The sequence below is a fragment of the Physeter macrocephalus genome, chromosome 21 (assembly GCF_002837175.3).
Source record: "Physeter macrocephalus isolate SW-GA chromosome 21, ASM283717v5, whole genome shotgun sequence".
NCBI classification, from domain to species: domain Eukaryota; kingdom Metazoa; phylum Chordata; class Mammalia; order Artiodactyla; family Physeteridae; genus Physeter; species Physeter macrocephalus.
Genome location: NC_041234.1, coordinates 116,294,790 through 116,309,302, shown reverse-complemented (window position 1 = coordinate 116,309,302; position 14,513 = coordinate 116,294,790). Strand labels below are relative to the sequence as shown.

The following is a 14,513-nucleotide window of genomic DNA, read 5'->3' as shown; positions in this document are numbered from 1 at the left end:
GCCATCCCCTCCTTGACGAAGTTTTCCCTGAAATCCTGTGCTTACTCCATTTACGCAAGAAATAGGTCCAGAGTCCAGGAAGTAAGTTAGATCAGTGAACTAAGCAAAATATCTGAATAATAATAAAAAAATTTATTCATTGATGATTTAGCTCTGTATCTACAGCTGCACTATCTGATATGGTGGCCAGTAGCTACATGTGGCTATTTAAATTTATATTTATATTTTAAATTCACATTAAAATAAGAAATTTAGTTCCTTAGGCATGCTAGCCACATTTCAAGTGCTTAATACCATATGTGGCCAATGACTACTATACTGGACTGTGCGACTATAGAACATTTCCATCGATGTAGAAAGTTCCATTGGACAATGCTGCTCTAGACCATGCTAGGCACCTTACATATATTATCTCATTCAATTCTCAAGGCAGCCACATGAAGAAGGTGCCCTTTGTTTCAAAGGAGCCCCATTTTACAGATGAGGATGCTGAGATTCAGCCTGAGAATGGCAGAAATGAGAGTTCAGCCCTGGTCCATCCAATGCCAGAGTCCATGCTTTTCTCCACCACTCCACAGCACTCCTCAGTAAAGGTTCAGGAAGCCAGGCCAGAGGCGGGGCATAAACAGTCCAAAGGCAGGCAAAGTAGAAGAACCAAAATGTCACTAACTCCTCTATGGAAGGTCTTTTCAGACAACGACACCACGTGCATGTCTTTCTGCAGCTGTAACTCCAGACTTCAGAGTATAGATTTGTCCGAGCTCACAAGCTAAGAAAACCAGGCACACTGAGCTGCAGTACGGGAGTTACTGACATTGTTACTGTTCATGTGTTTCAATTAAATATATTTGGGGGGACTTCCCTGATGGTCCAGTAGTAAAGAATCTGCCTTCCAATGCAGGGGACGCGGGTTCGATCCCTGGTTGGGGAACTAAGATCCCACATGCCGCGAGGCAACTAAGCCCGCGCGCCACAACTACCGAGCCCACATGCCTCAAAGAGAGAGCCTGTGTGCTGCAAACTACAAAGCCCACGCACCCTGGAGCCCATGCGCCACAACTAGAGAGAAGCCCGCGAGCCAAAACAAAGAGCCCGTGCCGCAACAAAAGATCCCGCGTGCCTCAACGAAGACCCCACATGCCGCAACTAAGACCTTACGCAGTGCTTGCTTCGGCAGCACATATACTAAAATTGGAACAATACAGAGAAGATTAGCATGGCCCCTGCGCAAAGATGACATGCAAATTCGTGAAGCGTTCCCTATTTTTTGTGACCACCTAGAGGGGTGGGATAAGGAAGGAGGGAGGGAGACGCAAGAGGGAGGGGATATGGGGATATATGTATATGTATAGCTGATTCACTTTTATAAAGCAGAAACTAACACGCCATTGTAAAGGAATTATACTCCAATAAAGATGTTAAAAAAAAAAAAGAAAGGGACTTCCCTGGTGGCGCAGTGGTTAAGAATCCACCTGCCAGTGCAGGGGACACGGGTTGGAGCCCTGGTCCGGGAAGATCCCACATGCTGTGGAGCAACTAAGCCCGTGCGCCACAACTACTGAGCCTGCGTGCTGCAGCTACTGAAGCCCACGTGCCTAGAGCCCTTGCTCTGCAACAAGAGAAGCCACCACAGTGAGAAGCCCGCACACCACAACGAAGAGTAGCCCCCGCTCGCCGCAACTAGAGAAAGCCTGCACGCAGCAACAAAGAACCAACGCAGCCAAAAATAAATAAATAAATTTATGTAAAAAAACAAAGACCTGACGCAGCCAAAAGAATAAAGAAAATAAAGAAATTAAATAAATAAATTTTTTTTTGAAGTGATAGCATTTTTTAAAAACGTATTTTCCTTGTCAAGGCCAAGACAGTCTAAGTTCAGACCCCTGCTCTGCAACACACTCGCTATGGGACTTTGGGCAAGTTAATTAATCCCTGCAAAATCTGTAAAATAATAATAATATTGTGTCCTTCAGAGGGTTTTTGTGAGGATTAAGTGAGATGAGTGCAAAGTGCCTACCACTCATATATAATAGCTATTATTGCTCCAAAGCAACGTATTCCCACTTTGGCACATGATTCCCATGGAATCAATTTCTAGAAATAATACCTGGATTTGAACGAACTGTTGAAAAATTCACATCATTAGAAGCCAGGACTTGGAGGTTAAGATCTCTCCGTGTCTACACACTACCTCCTTATTATCAAGAGCACTTTTATCCGTTCCTCTGCTGATGGACATCTAGGTTGTTTCCACATCTTGGCTACTGTGAACAGTCAGTGCTACAATGAACACGGGAGTGCTAATATTGCTTCAAGATTTCCAATTCTTTTGGATAAATGCCTAGAAGTGGGAATGCTAGATCATATGGTAGTTCTGTTTTTAATTTTTTGAGAAACCTCCACACTGTTTTCCATAGCAGCTGCACCATTTTGCATTCCCTCCCAACAGTGCAAGTATTCCAGTTTCTCCACATCCGTTACCAAAACTTATTAGCTTTGATTTTTTCTGACAATGGAACATTATTCATCCTTGAAAAAGAAGGAAATTCTGCAATATGCAACAACATGGATGAACCTTGAGGACATCATGCTAAGTGAAATAAGCCAGTCACAGAAAGACAAATATGGCATAATTTTCCTTATATGAGGTATCAAAATAGTCAAATTCATAGAATCAAAGCATAGAATAGTAGGGCTTTCCTGGTGGCGCAGTGGTTAAGAATCCTCCTGCCAATGCAGGGGACACGGGTTCGAGCCCTGGTCCGGGAAGGTCCCACATGCTACTGAGCAACTAAGCCCATGCACCACAACTACTGAGGCTGTGCTCTAGAGCCCGCGAGCCACAACTACTGAGCCCGCGTGCCACAACTACCGAAGCCCGCGCACATAGAGCCCATGCTCCGCAACGAGAGAGGCCGCTGCAATGAGAAGCCCACGCACCACGACGAAGAGTAGCCCCGGCTCAACGCAACTAGAGAAAGCCCATGTGCAGCAACAAAGACCCAATGCAACCAAAAATAAATAAAATAAATTTTTTTAAAAAAAGCATAGAATGGTAGTTGCCAAGAAAGGGGGAAGTTACTAATCAGTGGGCATAAAGTCTCAATCAAGGAAAATGAATTAGTTATAAATAAAACGTTAAACATGATTTAATTTTAAAGTATAATAAATCACTTTTATTGAAGGCACCTCACCCCCTCCTAGGTATTCTCTCAAATGATCAGTTGATAATGTATCTGCTGAGATAATGGTCTATTGAGATAGAAATGGATAAGTCACTGTAGTCCCCAAACAAATTTTGCCAAGAAAATAACATCTAGGGACTTCCCTGGTGGCGTAGTGTATAAGATTCTCCACGCTCCCAATGCAGGAGGCCCAGGTTCGATCCCTGGTCAGGGAACTAGATCCCACATGCTGCAACTAAGAGGTCACATGCCACAACTGAGATTTCTCATGCCACAACTAAGGAGCCTGCCTGCCACAACTAAGAAGCCCGCCTGCCACAACTAAGGAGCCCACGTGCTGCAAGTAAGCAGCTGGCGAGCTGCAACTAAGGAGGCTGCCTGCTGCAACTAAGACCCGGTGCAACCAAATAAATAAACAAATAAATATTTTTAGAAAGAAAGAAAATGACATCAAGTGAGTCCAAAGACCTGGGATACACCACATACAACAGACTTTCGCTGCTCCCTCTCACCTTCCCCAGGGTTACTCTACACTCAGTCATCCTGACCCACCTTTCAGTGTTCTCTCTTGCCACTGGGTCTTCTCACATACACACACACACACAAACACATACATACAGAGAGAGAGGGGACCAGCATACAATAGTCTTTAAGAAAATACCTCCTCAGTGAATAAATGAAGGAAGTGGAGTTGTTCTGATTATATTGGGATAGAGGGTGTCCCCAGAGTCTCCTCTGTGATGGTTCTGAGAAGTCTCTCAAGAGCACAATTGGATAACCACCAGATTAGAAGTTCCCTATGATCCTTCCCTTATCTACCAGACTGTGATCCTGCAATGGATTTTTTAAAGGGAAGAGGAAAAAGCAAAGTACTAATACTGGATATCAGCAAAGAAATCGGTGTATTTTGTCTCAGAGTCATTTTCATCCATTTACATTTCCCCAGGAGAGAAAGAGAATATATGACTGGCCATGACAGGGGTGTGAGGGATGCATGTTGACCCCAGGACCCATCCTCTTTTCAGTTTGACCATGCACATTCCATTGGTGGCTTGCACTGTGTGAAGTGAGAGGATATTCCAATGCTATGGCCCCTGCTTGGTCCCCCAACTTATATCTGCCTGTGGCCATGCCTCTGCCCATGCCCTGTTACTCGCCATCACATATCTAATCAGTGCCTATTTGAAGATCAAGGGAAAAAACATGGATGTGCAGAAGATTTGCAAGGGATCAGACTTGAGAGCATGAAATCCTTACCAGTTTAACCCCAGCCAAGAGATAATTCTCTCTCTGGACATTCAAAGAAGAATGAAATTGGGCTCAAAAGACACCTAGAGCCAACCAGATTGGTTACTAAGTGGATGCAGCCTGGCAAGAGGTTTGCATGGTGGAAAAAAATGTGTTTTCATTTGTGTTTCAGTCTCCAGGACTGCTTTAGTAGCTGAAGACCAGAAACTGAAAGTGGACAGGCAGGCATTATCTGCAGTTGAACTTTTTACAACTGTGAATGCTGGAAAGGGCAAAATCACATAGTGCAAGCCGGGGTCTTAAAGATAATGCCTTTACATCCAGACATCTCTCCCCTGAGAATTCCTTAGGGCCAGTGCTGAAAAATCCTCGTGCTTTTTATAGTAATCTTCTGGCTGCCCTCAAGAGCATTTTATAAAGTGTTTTATATGTACTAGAAATCAGAAGAGTTACAAGTGGGATTCTGAGTGCAATGGTTAGAGACATTAAAAGCAATGATCCCTCCATTAAAAGGCCTCACTCCATGAGGATGACCTGTCTACCCTGCCATCTAGGTTAGGTTCCAAAAGCAGGAGTGTTCTCAGCAATATATGGCTTTACTCTTTCAGGCACCTGGTAGATTCCAGCTAAGAGAAAATATCATCTCTTGCTCTGATCCTCTTTTGAGATAGATGTTAATGTAATACTGGGTTTCCCTCATTACATAACATTTATTCATCAGCTACTATTTTTCCTTTTCTCCACTTGTACCCAAACTTTTCCACCTTTGGAAGAGACATTAGGTTTGGCCACTGTGCTGGCAACAACAGTAGTCTAGCAAGTAATAGCAATAACAAGCAATAGTAGGCAGCAATACTAGTCTAGAAAGTTCCTCCTTGCCCAGTCCACTCCTGTTCACATAAAGTAACGTTACATAGGTTACATAGGTGCAACTAGCGGGCTATTTTTACCACCAGGCAATATAGCTGAATTCACTGTTAGCCCCAATTTGGCATTTGGGGTGAAGGCACATCCTGCCCCATCAGGCCCTTAGGAATTGTGACATAAAGGTTAAAAACACATATATTGCTGAGACCACTCCTGCTTTTGGAACCTGACCAGAGCAAATAGAAACCTGCAAACCTGAGTGGCCTCGCCCTGGGAGACATTTTCATAAGATGCGATGATGGACTGGATGGTCATTGATGACTGAATGATAGTCTAGTAATGTGTCAGTATCGTTTGACTTCTATGATTGTCTTGCAGTAAGGGATCCTAAATTTCTTGCTGAGGAATCATCCCTGCTTCCAGACCTTGTAGTTGCAGCCCTGGTTCTATGACAATTGTACCAAGCAGGGAAAAAAGAAAAAGTTGGGGTGATACAGGGAAGAAAGTACACCAGGACCTTCCTCAACCCCTTCCCCAGATCCACCAGAAAAACAGAATCTATCCAGTGGGGACAGTCCTGTAGCCCCACTCATATTCACGTTGCTTGTGAGCACATACTCGTGAAGGCGTGTAACCCAGCTCTTCATGCCTTTATTTCTCCCCCACTTCAGACAACCAATGTTTCAACTACCCGTTCCAATTCTCACCAAACTACTACTCTGAGGAGATCTCTCTGCCCATTGCTGGAAATTATCAGCTGTAATAATACAGCCAATATTATTTCTGTATTCAGACCAGATCGGCTGGTGTGAAGAAATGACGCTCAACTGTCCCAAATTGGTGCAATATCTTCTGTTCTGGTTCTTTTATGGCACTCACAGCATCTGCATCTACCACCAGGTAAGCAAAGCCCAGTCTAGGGTCAGTGTCTATTCCTGTCAGGACCACTTGCAGCCCCCAGGGCTACCAGCATGAGTCTGACCTGCCAGCTATGCTCGGGGCCTTTCCCTCCAGGGAATCTGCCATAGAGTCATCTACATTCTCTGTCTCTTTTGCTGGCAGATAGAACAGCTCTTATTGGCATTTTGTGCCTCAAAGGGTGCAAGAGGAATATGTCTAGATTCAGCCCATCTCTGCATTGCTGCAGACCCCTGATGGCCACTCGTTTCATGGACCCAAGTAGCTACCTTAAGTGAGCACACAGGGATATCTGCCTGTCAATTCCAATCACCTTCCTAAACTGGAAGGGGGTTCTTCTGACGGGCATCAACATGTCCTACTTAGATGCAACCCTCACATTTCCATAGGGCTGTGCCCCACACGGGCAACCGTTTAATAGGCCAGGTTTCCACTGCCCTCCTGCTTGACCACATGGACAGACCACTGGCCACTGCCCATGAATCAGTAAAGAGCCAAACATAAAAGTGGGCTTTTACCACTGTTCAATTCTTCCATCACTGCTGGGGAAACAGCAGGCAATTCAGCCCACTGAGCTGATTGATTTCTTTTTACCTTCTTCTACTGGAGTGGAGGTCTCCCAAACAGGGAGGTCCATTCACCTTGGAACTGCAGTCTACAAACCAAGCAACTCTTTGTCAAGAGCTGTTCATAGTCCTGGGGGAAAAGAGGCTCTGTGCTAGAGTGAGTATCTCCTCCTTGCATTCCCCAGGCAGCATGATCCTGTATAAACAATCTCCATTTTATTATGGAGCTCTTCTGGGCACTGCCATCCCCATTAGAGTGTTTCTCTAACATCACCCAAGACATTGTATTTCCAATCTTAAGATCATTTTATGTCCTTCCGTCATGGGGGTAGCTTTAATTAATAACGTCCAACAGCGAGGTAGTAAATGCCACTCCAATGGAAATTCTCTAGTCCAAAGTCCCAGCAGCTGTCACTCGGAGGCACTCACAGGTTTTTGCCATGAGCTCCAGTCCATACTCCACACAGGGCTAGCGCACAGAGAATTTGTTCCCACCAGCACTCCAGCTTCCATGCTACACTGTGTGGGTTCTGGCAATCTTACTGGTTCCCATTTAGCATGTCCAATTAATATTGCTTGGAAGGGTGGACTCACATGCCTTCTGCTTTGCAATATTAGGTAAGGGAAGTGTTCCCCAGTCAGAAACAATGTCCATGCCCATAATACAATCAGGTAAAAAACCACTTCACAAAAAGGCCGTTCAAACATTCCAATTCTCCTACAAACGTTTACTTTAATTCCATCAACCATTATGTTCCTAACTGTAGCCTCTGTTAGGACTTCCTGAACAGGTTTGGGTTTTACAATACCAGGTAGGGAAAGTGTTCCCCAGCCAGACGTGATGTCTATTCCTATAAAATATTCAGGTAAAGTTGACACAACTTCTGTACATAATACCTGCTTAAACATTCCAACTTTCATAATCCTATTTACTCTTACACTTTTACATTCTCTCAATCAAACTGTAGCCTGAGTCAGGGCTTCATCAATGGGTTTTGGTACCACAGTTGTTGGAAGCTTCTCTTCTCCACCCCGACCATTATTTGACCTGCCCTTGTGCAAAAGGCTTTGGGTCCCCAGGGAGGGTGTTACAGCAAAGTCTCCCTGCCTGATGCACACAGAAGCCAATACTGTGCCACGGGCTTTTGAGAAAAGAAAAAGCTTGATGGCAAGGTCCACTGGTAAGGAGACAGGAGGCAGGGCTCAAAGCTGTCTCCCTGATCTGGAGTTCGGTTAGGTGAGGATGGGTTGGTATGCAGAAGCGCTGGCGGGGTAAGTTTTGATTGGAGGGCTTTGGAACTTGGCCATTAATGGTAAGGTATGGTTAAAGGGGACTTCAGCACCGGATCTTCCCGGACAAGGGACCCTTTGCTTCTGAAAGGGTTTGAAAGGGTTCCGATGTTCAGGCTCTGGTAATGTCCTGGTCCTTTGGTTCGTGGGTTGGGGGCTGGGGGGTCCTTTGGTTCCGGGTGTGACTTGAGGTCAAAATTTTCTCCTCTGCGCATGCTCTGGCTGCATGACTCACGGTTCTGTTCTGTTGTCTCTGAAAAACAACTCAGTATCTTGCTAGAAACAGGATAGGGCCAATTGGGGCTAGTTCTGCGGCTATAAAGGGTCGGTCAAAACAAAGGACCCAGGCCCTTTTGTCATTCTTCAGCCAAACCGCTGCCCCAAGCAACTGCTGGTCAGGTTTCTTCTTGTAATTTTTGCCTTCCAGCTTTTAAAATTTCTCCAAACACGGGTAAATAGAGCGAGCTTGTTGGGGCCCCCCTGTTGGGGGACCAACAGGGTTTCCCTTTGCCCAACGTTTGTTTTAACCCCATCAATGTTCATTGTTTTCATCCCATTTCGCAACAACCATCTAAAAATGTCCATCCTGCTGGGACAAGTCCTGTGATTCTCCCCTTTCTGATTCCTCTTTGTTACGCCCTTTTCAGTATTTGGTTTTTTTTTGTTTTTTTTTTGTTTTTTTTTTGTTTTTTGCCGTACGCGGGCCTCTCACTGCTGTGGCCTCTCCCGTTGCGGAGCACAGGCTCCGGACGCGCAGGCTCAGCGGCCGTGGCTCACGGGCCCAGCCGCTCCGCGGCATGTGGGATCCTCCCGGACCGGGGCACGAACCCGCGTCCCCTGCATCGGCAGGCGGACTCTCAACCACTGCGCCACCAGGGAAGCCCAGTATTTGCTTTTTTCACCTTATTTCTAAACAATCTTTTAAAAGTTTCCACCTGGTTGGGAAGAGTCCCTTGACTGTCCCCAGGCCTCTTCCCATTCTCTTGTTAATTCAACTAATGTTTTCATTAGCATCTGTAAGACCCATAAGGGGAAGCTGAGATGGCAAATTTGATAAATCCTCCAGAACTGTTTTTCGATTTTGCAGCAATAAGGTTATATGGGGTGCCCATGTGACGGGGGGCCCCCCCGAGAGACACAACATTTACCATGACCTGGGTAAAAGGCATATTCAGTGGGTGAATATCCTGGTCATCAAAAAACCAGTCCTACATGGCTTGTATACGAAGCATATCAGCTGCTTCATTTGGGGAATTCCACTTGGCATTCATAGAGGATGACAGCCCCCCTTCTCAGGGTGAACAGACCTTAGAGTGGCTTTTATCCAGTCCACCAGGCTGGCTGTTCCCCTGGGAATAATCCACTTTGTGTCTGGATCATGTATGGTGTCAAAACCCAAAGTCTGCATACTAAATCAAGCAAAGCAGAAAGATGAGTTTCTTGCAAGGCTTTTGACCAGCAAGCCAGAAAACTCAAGGCTACAAGAGCAATGAGTTCTGAGTTGCTCACAGACTAAGGGATTTTTATGGGGTAAATGCTGAAGTTATTTGGCTTTTTCAGCTGACTGGTTGCCTAGTGATCTTCTTCCCTATTTGGATCAGGATAGCTGAGTCAGAGGAACAAGGAAGTCCAGAGATGACAGGAACAGAATTGGCTTTGGGGGATTGGCTGGTGTCCTATGCTCTTCTGAGAAGAGCTGTCAATTCCTGCAAGGTTAGGTTAAGTTTCCTTTACGTGCCCGCATTGACTGTCTCCATTTTGTCCTTGACATAAGTGACTCCATTTTAGTTTGGTTCTACGGTAGCCATCTGTGACTGTTCCATAGTGACGTGTGACCTCCTGTGTCAACCCAAATTTGCTCTGTAGCATTCAAAACCAAAGACACAGCTCCTAAATTACTTACTCTCATGATCCATTTTAGTAAAGTTTCCTCAGGAAGCTGATGATACCAATCTGCAAAATGAAACAACTCCTTCACATTATCCCCCCTTGTTTCAATAGTTTCTTGGTTTTGCTCTCCCCCACATGACGGCCTTCTTTGGGACCAGAGGTCGTAGAGGTACTTTCTGTTGCCCCTACATAATTTTTCCCTTTCTAGGTGGCTCTGAGGCTAGTGGCCCAAGCTCAGACTGACCCAAATCTGAGCTTGGTTTAGCATCAAGGCTGGACCCAGCATTTTCTTTTACTTTTAGTTTAGCTCTTATAGATAACAATAGCCAAGAGACTGAATATTTTGCCGTTGTCTTATTAGTATGTATTTCCTTATGCATCCAGCGAACTAACTTCCCAGGAGTTGGATCCACCTCTATATTCTATTGGTAACTTTTACCCTTAGTACTTGATTGCAGCACAGCTGCTGCCGCATACCACGCGTGACCATGTAGCCACCAAGGAATCAAAGGTTCCTCATCCCCCACCCTTTCATCCTTTTTCTTCCCAAACCACATGTTTACATGAGCCAGGACCTTTTTATAGCAAACCTCAGTTCTGACACCAACTAGAAGTGTCCAGATGCCAATTACAAATTGTGGGGAGGAGGTGTTTTCCCACTACCACCAGGCAATTCTCCAGACACCAACTGAGTGTCCTACAATGCAACTCAATTCTGATACTAGCTACCCAGGGATAGGATCAGGTTCCGCAGGTTAAGGGCTCAGTCCTACAAGAATGCCTTCTCACCACTTCAGATGCCGGTTTCAAGCCCAAGTTATCACCTGTGCTTCTGACCGATCAGCTACAGACTGGAGATTCCAATGACTCACCTCCTCAGGTTCAATTAATTTGCTACAGCAGCTCACAGAACTCAGAGTAAACACTTTACTTACTAGATCCACAGTTGATCATAAAATGATATAACTCAGGAACAGCCAGATGGAAGGGATGCACAGGGCAAGGCACCACTCTCCCAGCTCCTCCGCGTGTTCACCGACCCAGAAGCTCTCTGAACCCTGTCCTTTCAGGTTTTTATGGAGGCTTCATTACATAGGCATGATGGACTAAATTACTGGCCATTGGCAACGGAAAGCAATCTACGGCCCATCTCCCCTTCTTAGAGGTGGGGGAGGAGGGGCTGAAAGTTCCAACCTTCTAATCACTGGTTGATTCTCCTGGCAACCAACCTCCTACCCTTAGGTTACCTAAGGGCTTTCCAAAAGTCGCCTCATTAACATAACAGAAGATACTTTTATGGCTCTTATCACAGGAAATTCCAAGGGTTTTAGGAGCTGAGAGCCAGGAACCTTGGACAAAGAAGACTAAATATGTATGCGAAATATATTTTGGTCATCTGAATGACCAAATATATATTTCTTATAAATCACACTATCACATCAACCAAATAAGAGATCATTTCCAGTACCCAGAAGCCCCTATGTATCCCCTCCAGATCACCACTGCCCCTTGAAGGATGTCACTATCCCAAATTGTACAGTAACTATTTCCTTGCTTTTCTATATGGTTTAATCACACATGTATGCAGTTCCAAATCTTTCAGTATAGTTTTCCATAGTTTTGAATTTTCTATAAATGGAATCACTATGTTTCTTTTGGTCTTGCTTTGTTTCACTCAGCATAATAGTTGTAAGATTCATCTATGTTGTGCTTTGCTGTAGTTAATTCAGTTTTTATTGTTGTATAATATTCCACAATTTACTTATACAACCTATTGATGGTCATTTGGTTTGTTTCCAGTTTTTTGCAATTTGGAATAATGTTACTGAAACTGTGCAACTCAGATTGGGACTTGAACCCAGGTTCTTTTAACTGAGATCACACACCTGGTCTCAGGACTTAATGAAGCTCAGGTTCCCGATGTCTCATTGCAGAAAGAATTCAGTGAGAGACAAAGTGATAGGTAAGAAGTGGATTTATTTAGAGACAAACACACTCCACAGACAAGAGTGTGGGCCATCTCAGAAGGAGAGAGTGGCTCCAGGGTATGGGGGTTGTCAGTTTTTATAGGGGTGGGTAATTTCATAGGCTAATGAGTGGGAGGAGTATTCCAGCTATTTTGGGGAAGGGGTGGGGATTTCCAGGAATTGGACCACCGCCTACTTTTTAACCTTGATGGTCGGCCTTGGAACTGTCATGGCGCCTGTGGGTGTGTCATTTAGCATGTTGATGTGTTACAATGAGCGTATAATGAGCCTCAAGGTCTAGTGGAAGTCAACTCATCCGCCATCTTGGACCTATTTGTTTCTAATCAGTTTATGTCGTGTCCTTGGGCTATGTCATTCTTTTAAAGGTTGTGCCCTGTCCCCTTCCCTCCTGTTTCATTACCAGGGCGATGAGAATGTACTGATTAGGGAATATATATAGGAGTAGCCTTTCTGAGTCATAGTTGTACTTCATTTTCTACTTCATTAGAAAATGTCAAATTATTTTCCAAAGTAGTCATATCCGTTTTTTGTTGTTTTTTTCTTTCATAAGTGAGATTTTATTGGTTGTTTTGAGGATCAGTACACAGACATTTCAATTTGTACACAATTCTTAACATATGTACCAAATATCTAAAAAATCATGTAGTTGTGATTCTTTTCTGAACAGTTATCCTAGTGACTTTCCAGCTTAAAATGTGGAGGCAAATTTTCCTTAACAAGATATCAAGTACCAATATCTTCCAATATTGATATGCTGTTACATCGTAAGTTCCACTAATTCACAATTTAATATCATATACACTACATACTCAAATTGTCAATCATTTACAGCACATTAACAAAGTTACTAGAAGAACTGGACTGCCACGACCAAAGATGTTACAGAGTGCACAAAATTCTGACCAGGAGAGCCAAGGTCAAGGAGTGAGTGGTTTGCCTTAGGAAACAATTCTACCCAAAACAACATGGGAAGAGAAGTGATTTAAAGTGTTCAAGACATTTAAATGCACAACTGACTCCAAACTGCCATTGAGTATGCTTTGTGTTGTAGGATATAAAAGCTACCGCCCATCTATGGAAGGTTAAGCTGACACCCAAGACAACCAAAGCCTCCTGTATTCAATATCCCACTGTTTTCTGGTTGTACCAAAAAATAAACACCCAGCAAATGATTTCACCTCTTTAAAAAAAAAAAAGCATTTACACTTAAAAAATGGTATGAGATGGGATTCCCTCCTTTTTAAAAATGTTTCTAGAGCTACTAAAAAACTTTCATTTACAAAACAGTTGATAGGACCGGGTGTGATATATTAATCAGACTTGGCTTTTTTCTCTCCTCCTTCATCAGAGGCTGGGCTCTCCTCGTTTTTTAGTTCCTCCATTTTCTGCAGGTAACTTTCCTTCAGTCTCTTGGTCAGCCACTTCGGCCTGTTTTCCCTTTGCCCCCCTTTTCCCTTTTGTTTGCACTCTTTTGTCTGAAGATTTACCTTTTCCTGCCGCCCTTTTTGGCTTCGTTTCCACTTTTGCGGGAGCCGGTTTAGCTGACAGCCTCGCCAGTCTCCTCTCGGGCTCGTCCTTCGCCGCGCCCTCGGCGGAGCTGACCTTCCCCTCGGGCGGCGCGGCTGCCGGGGCGGGCTCGTGCCCCGGGGCCTGTGGGCCACGGCGGCGCGCCGAGGGCTCCGCGAAGCGGGCTGCCTGGCCGCTGCCCGAGCTGCTCAGTCATGTCAGTTTTTATTCTCACTAAAAGTGATATGTCATCCTGTTTGGTTTGAAGTCAGGATTTCTTACAGCTTACCACATGTGCCTGGCCTCTTAGGTATTTTCTTGCATTCCTAGTTTGCTAGGAATTTTTATCATAAAAGAATGTTGACTTTTATCACCTGATTCATCTGCATCTTTTGAGATGATCATGTGATTTTTCCCCTCTAATTTGTTGATGTAGTGAATTACACTGGCTTTCTAATGGTAATCTTGTATTCCTGGGATACATCCTACTTTCTCATGATGATTTATCCTATTTATATATTGCTGAATTCTATTAGCTAATATCTGGTTAGAGTTTTTATATGTATCACAATGAATGAGATCGCCCTCCATTTTTCCTTTCTTTTAATGTTTTCGTTCATCAGAATTAAGCTGGCCTCATGAAACAAGTCAGGGAATGTTCACACATTTTCTGTTCTCTGGAAGGTTTTGTGCAAAACTGGAATTTTTTATTGCTTGAGTATTTCATAGGACTTGCCAGTGAAGCCATCTGGGCCTGGAGTTTTCTTTGTGGGAAGGCTCCTGATTAGTGATTCAATTCTTTGGTTTCTAGCTCTTGTCAAATGAGTTTTGGTATGTTATATTTTCTAGGAATTCATCCATTTTATCTACATTTTCTAATTTGTCAACATACAATTCCTCATAAGAATTTCTTATTTTTTTTTAACATCTGAGGCATCTTTAGTGACATCTTTTTCATAGCCAATCATATTTATTTTACAGGACAGGTATAAGGAGATATATGATTTCCATTTGTAAAAAACTTATTCTGATAACTGGTTTCTAAATACATCTTA

The 14,513-nt window shown here is 44.0% G+C and overlaps 1 non-coding gene and 1 pseudogene across 1 annotated transcript; one reads left to right on the top strand and one right to left on the bottom strand.

Annotated features, from left to right (window-relative positions):
- Window positions 1–1,161: 1,161 nt before the first annotated feature.
- LOC112062497 (U6 spliceosomal RNA) lies at window positions 1,162–1,268 on the top strand. Its single transcript, XR_002890760.1, has one exon. It is a non-coding gene; the product is annotated as a U6 spliceosomal RNA (small nuclear RNA).
- Window positions 1,269–13,262: 11,994 nt separating this feature from the next.
- LOC114484665 (non-histone chromosomal protein HMG-14-like) overlaps window positions 13,263–14,513 on the bottom strand; it is a 37,818-nt pseudogene continuing 36,567 nt past the window's right edge.